The following is a 6,280-nucleotide window of genomic DNA, read 5'->3' as shown; positions in this document are numbered from 1 at the left end:
TGACTCTTCCTCTTTCTTTCCCATGTGGATGTTGTGCAGTGACAGACAATTGTAAAAATAAAATCCCACACACTAAGCATATTGAAGCAAAAGTTATATACAGCCCGAGTCTTTATTATCAAAATGTTGATAGAAAAAAAAAACCTTTGCATTTGTCTATTTCTGAAATTCTTGTAACATAAATAACACACGTCATGATTTAAAGCCACTATGAGTTTCTCTATCACTTTCAGTTGAACACATTCTAACTAATATACTTTGTGCATTACATTTTTGTGTTTTTGAGAGTGAGAAATGAGACTTTCATACTGCATTATCAAACACTTTACTATTGATATGTAGGAAAATCCTTATTATTGATACATTATTTTCATCTTTTATTTATTTGGTTAATTATTTATTCATTTATTTATTTACGTTTTGATTGAGGAGGATTAACCTTGAGCTAACATCTGTGCCAGTCTTCCCCATTTTGTATGCGAGTGGCCACCACAGCGTGGCTGATATGTGGTGTAGGTCTATGCCTGTGATTTGAACCCATGGACCCGGGCCACCAAAGTGGAGCATGCTGAATTTTAACCACTACACCACTGGGCCAGCCTGCTACATTATTTTAGATCCCACTAATTGATTAGATATTTTTGCATTCTAATTTAAAATATTTTTTACATTATGTAAGTAAACGTTGAAGCAGATTCCACTGGTGGCTTATTCATGACCCATCTATCCCCTTTCTACCAGCAGCTCAGTTGTGCTTTGACATTCAACTTCTTGCATGAGGCCATGTGATTGAGGGGAGGCTGACAGCTCTAAATCAATTATAATTGGCCCCACTTGGAGGATGTGTTTTTGAGTTACTCTTACAAAGTCAGGGGGAGTATATGCCCACTCTTTTTCATCTTTCTGTTCTCTTACTATGGTATAATACTTTAAACAGCTCAGCCTTTGAGACCACAAGGAGCCCAGCCTGAACAGAAAGCTGGGAACCCAAGATGATAGAACAAAATATGAGAATATCATCTGTGCTTGATTATAGTTTTGAGCTGCTGAATTCTCTAATCCTCGAGTCATTCTATTTCTGGCCTTTTTTTTTTTAATTGTTTCACTTTTTTTTTTTGAAAAGTGATATTTATGACAACATTCATTATGTAAATAACAAATTGAATGACACATATTTCCCTCTCCATCTTTATAATGAAACACTGTGCTTTTATATTTTCTGGCACAAAGAATCATCATAGTAAATTACTCTGGTCTTTTTTATGGGATATAATAAATATTTTTTAAAAGACACATTTAGTTTGTTTTCTTTTTAATTTATAGCCAGATGCATTCTAACAACAAACATAATTTGTAAACATGCTCTCTCTACAAGACCACTATTTATTTCTGTAATATGTTATTTCATGCATTATTTTACTGGACAGAACATTTAGCAATGTAAAGAGATAACTTTGGTAATTAGTACATATGAATTGTTTGCTGTTTTGTTTGGTAAGACTGGAATATTGTACTTTAAATATGATGGGCTTTTTTGTTTTCATTATTTACCTAGTCCATTATCATCCATGATCAGTCTTTTATCATCTCATTCCAGCCATACTGGTCTTATTCCATATGTCTGAATATACCACATAAAAACATTTTAAAAACACTTTATTGAGGTATGACTGACATACAAAAAGCTGTACATATTTAATGTATACAACTTAATGTGTTTGCAGATAATATACACCAGTGGAACCATCACTACAATCAAGTCCTTAAACCTATTCATCACCTCCAAATGCTTCCTCCTGTCCTCTTTATTTTTTTAATTTAACTTCCTTTTCTAAAATACTTTTTTTCTTTTGAGCTAGGAACACTTAACATAAATCTACCCTCCTAGTAAATTTTCAAGTCTACAATACAATATTGTTAAATATAGGCCCATGTTGGACGGTAAGTTGCCAGAACTTATTCATCTTGCATACCTTTTGTTGTCCAAACTTCTATTGCCAAGAATCCCTCTTCTTCTTGAACTGACAAATCCCCACATGTTTTTAAAAACTCAACTCAAACATCAGCTTTCCATGAAGAATTATCTGATTCATCCAAGTAAGACTATCTTTTCTTATTGACTCTGCTAACTTCTAACTACCTTTATTATGGCACTTTTCAAATTGCCCTGTTATTCTTTTTTCACACATACCTCACTATGATTTCTTGGAAAGAAGGGCTTTTATCTTATCAAGTTTGCATACTCACTTCATGGTTTATATCTTCTACTAGAGTAATAATAATATAATATATCCATTCATTTATTGAATCTTTAGTTCCGGTTTTTGCACACCTACTATGTTTAAGGCATAGTGCTCGTCACCTTGGGTGTAAAGATATGAATAGGAGGCATGTCCTAAAGACACCCACACTTACTTCCATCATAATTCCATGTGTGTTATTCTGTGATCAAGATGAGTATATGGTGTTATGGAATCTCTAATTGTTTGCCTAACACAACATGTGGTTTAAGAGCTGTATTCGCTTGAGAAGAGCTGCTTCAGCAGAACCTAACAATGTGAGTATAAAGAAGCCAGATCAAGGTAACTCCCAACATGGAAATGATGTATTAATTACCTAAATGAATGTATTGAATGAGTGAATGAAATAATAGAAGATAAAGAAGAAATGAGATGCTATGGGTTAAACCCAGACCCTTTACATTTTATTTAGAGACAAAGAAGGGCTGAAAGAAAGTGATTGTAATTATGTAATTTTGGCAGTTCATACCTGTCTGATTACATATTTCTCTCTCTGGGCACAATACACAATCAAAGCAGCAGGTAGCTCTCTTCCTGAGGGATTTTCCTGAATCCTGGCTGACAGAACATCCTACACCCATAGGGGGGAGTTTGAAAGAAGAGAATTATTGATCATACTGAACAATACTATATAATTGGAAAATATTTTATTATTTAATAATATTGATAATATTGTTTAAATTATCTAAAAAATTATCTTAAAGATCACCTCTAAGATTTGACATGATTGATGTACCCAGGCAAAGCAAAATAAAATCAAGGTCAATCGGCAGAAAAGAGTTCCCAACATGAAGACACATACTGATTTAAAAGATTTTCCAGGTGCCGGCCCCGTGGCTTAGCGGTTAAGTGTGTGCGCTCCGCTGCTGGCGGCCCAGGTACGGATCCCGGGCGCGCACCGTGGCACTGCTTCTCCGGCCATGCTGAGGCCGTGTCCCACATACAGCAACTGGAAGGATGTGCAGCTATGACATACAACTATCTACTGGGGCTTTGGGGGGGGGATACATAAATAAATAAAATTATTTTTAAAAAAGTATACTTTCAATATCTCTTGGACAGTAAGAAAAATTATATCAATAAATGAGAATTTTGTTATGAGTTAAATAATTTCACCATTATTTTCATATACGGTCTCTATCTTGTGATGTAGATGAAGAATTAATCAAAGATTGAGTTTTCTGCAGTCTTTTTGAATACCACGGCCCAGTCTATCAGCTCCTCATGTATGATGAAACCTTGACCACGTGGATCCTGGGGAACAAACTCCCTTACTTTCACCTGAAGTCCAAGACCTTTGGGAAATGATATAGTTCAGAATTTCATGCTGTGACACAGAGTTTCTTTTCTCAGCCAGTGACACATGAGCTCCAGTGCTGTTTTTAAATTGGGTGTTTTTAAGGAATGGGTGGAGCTGAAAGGGAGACATAATTGGGAAATTATATGAGGATGGAAATTGAGGACAGAAAACTCATATACGAACGGGTGGGGCTCCTGAGTTGCCCAGCAATTAGATTTTTCCCCTCTATATCAGTAATCCTCTGAATAAGTTCAATTTGGGGAGTGTTTACTATTTTGCATACTTAAGTAAGAAGGCATTCCTGTCTGCCCTTAGAGAGCACATGGTGATTTGTTTAAACCATTCCTGAAGATTCCATGTTCAGGGAGCACTGTAGGGCTAAACCTGAGCTGCACCTTGAGCAATGAGGTTTGCTTTAGGGGTGCTAGGGAGTTTCCTTGAACTCAAGAAGAGACAAAGAAAGATAGCTTTCTTCTTACTAACTTTGAACAAAATATTTTATTAAATGAGAGAGAAAAGATGAAAGCTCCTAGTAAACAATATTCATACAATAATTGATATAATTTATATATAAATGTATAACTAATATTTATATAATACATAAATCTATATAAGCTTATATATATATACATAAATAAATATATATTCACAATAAATGTGTGTATTTAGATCTGATATCACATTAACTTCCTTGTACCTGAGAGCAAGAGTTTCAAGACACATTATTCATAGGTTTTGGATTTATAAAAGTCTAGGACCATCTAAGTAGAATTGAAAAGGTCTTGGGGAAATTAAAATATATTTCAAAGTATTGGGGTTCTCATCTGTAAAAAGGGGATCAATCTCCTTGCTTCCAAAAGACATTTTAAATTTCAATGAAGAAATATTTATTTAACTAACAGTAGCCTTTCTAGAAAAATGCAGGAATGTTCAAATAAATTGTCCTTTCCCCAGTGGCATTTAAGATATCACAGGATAGGGCCAGAACTAGGTTTTGAAAATCCCTGAATTTTTAAATTCCCTTGGATGAATTGTCATTAAGTCTTATCTTAAAAACTTACCTCTCACAGTGAAAGTTTTTAATTGATTATTTTTAGTTAAAAGAGTTGACACTGTTGCTAAATAGCCCCTACAATCATTAGAGATTTACTTGCAACCTGTACGAAACAACAGCAATTCATTATGCTCAAGTCACCGCTGTTCTGTCGCAATGTCACTATTACAATTCTATACCCAAATGAAATAACTCTCCTATCCTAAAATACAATAATGGGAATCATATTTAAGGGAGAAATTTTACCTGCTAAGTGAGAAACATGAGCTGACCTGCATCCATTATGGACACCACTTCTGCTTTTATCAAAAGCATTTCATGGAGGGTTCAGGCCGCCACATCCACAGCATGATAGGTGTAGTAGCTGGATCCAGACATGGTCGTGTCTAATTTGTTCTTTGGCAGAGAATGCAGGGAGGCATTGAGCGGACACTCCAAAATTTTCCACATTTAGTTCCTGCAAAGGAGCAGTTAAAAATTTCAAGCCATAATTTGGTAAAGAGAAAGTCTTCTGGGTATTTAGAGGGGCGAACTGTCCATAGAGAGCGTTTAAATCCAGATATCTCAAAGTTCTGGTGTGCAAAGGAAAGACTCCCATGGTAAGAATGAAAAAGGGGTGAAGTGGAAAAAAGAAGCATCCCACTGTGGTGTAGTGATCCACACCATCTGAGTGGTTAAATAATACTTTCCTGCAATGCTCACACTAATTAATATACTTGTGTCACCATACAAGGTTAACATATTGGTTGGTGAGCCTATGATTCTGGCCATGAAGGTCCAATCTTTTGAAGTGTACGTCCTCTTGGTCACAGGTATCTTAGTCACAGGCAGGCACCGTTCATAGTCTCCTCTCTTCTGAGTTCCCAGAGGAACTGCTCACTTTTTATATCAACTGACACTAAATTTCCCACCCAGCTCCAGCCAAAATGTATCAGGAGCGAGACCCTTCTGAAGACTAAAGATATGTCCTTGGAAGCCACCTGATAGAGAGGAAAAGTAGTCCTTACCTTTCAGTACAGGATCAATATCTCCATAGGTGATCTGAATCAAAAGAGAAAAAAGGTTCTGTATTGAGTTCTCTGGAAGCAAAATAAACAGAATTTCAGCAAAATTCATATGATCAGGTAGCTAAACTTATATTCTTGGCAATAACTCTGTGAATATGAAGCAATATTATCTGATGGTAGAAGTGATTGAGGGGAAGCTTGGCTTTGAAGCCAGGCTGCCTGGGTTCAAATGCTGACTCTAATATGACTAGCTTAACGATATGGAGAAGGTTACATAACGCCTATCCATCTTAGTTTCTATATCTCTAAAAATTCCCATAATAATGGTACCTTTTCATTGTCTTTTATTAAGATTAAATTTGTGACTATTTGCAAAGTATTTGAAGAGTTTAATTTTTTTTTCATTTTTTTGTTTATTGCAGTAACATTGGTTTATAACATGGCATAAATTTTAGGTGTACATCATTATACTTTTATTTCTGCATAGATTACATCACACTCGCCACCCAAATACTAATTACAACCCTTCACCACACACTTGTACCGAATTATCCCTTTCGCCATTCTCCCTTCCACCTTCCCCTCTGGTAACCACCAATCCAATGTCTGTCTCTATGTA

This window comes from Diceros bicornis, unplaced genomic scaffold (genome assembly GCF_020826845.1).
Source record: "Diceros bicornis minor isolate mBicDic1 unplaced genomic scaffold, mDicBic1.mat.cur scaffold_90_ctg1, whole genome shotgun sequence".
NCBI classification, from domain to species: Eukaryota; Metazoa; Chordata; class Mammalia; order Perissodactyla; family Rhinocerotidae; genus Diceros; species Diceros bicornis.
The sequence above is the reverse complement of the archived record's forward strand: the minus strand, read 5'-3'. Positions refer to the sequence as shown.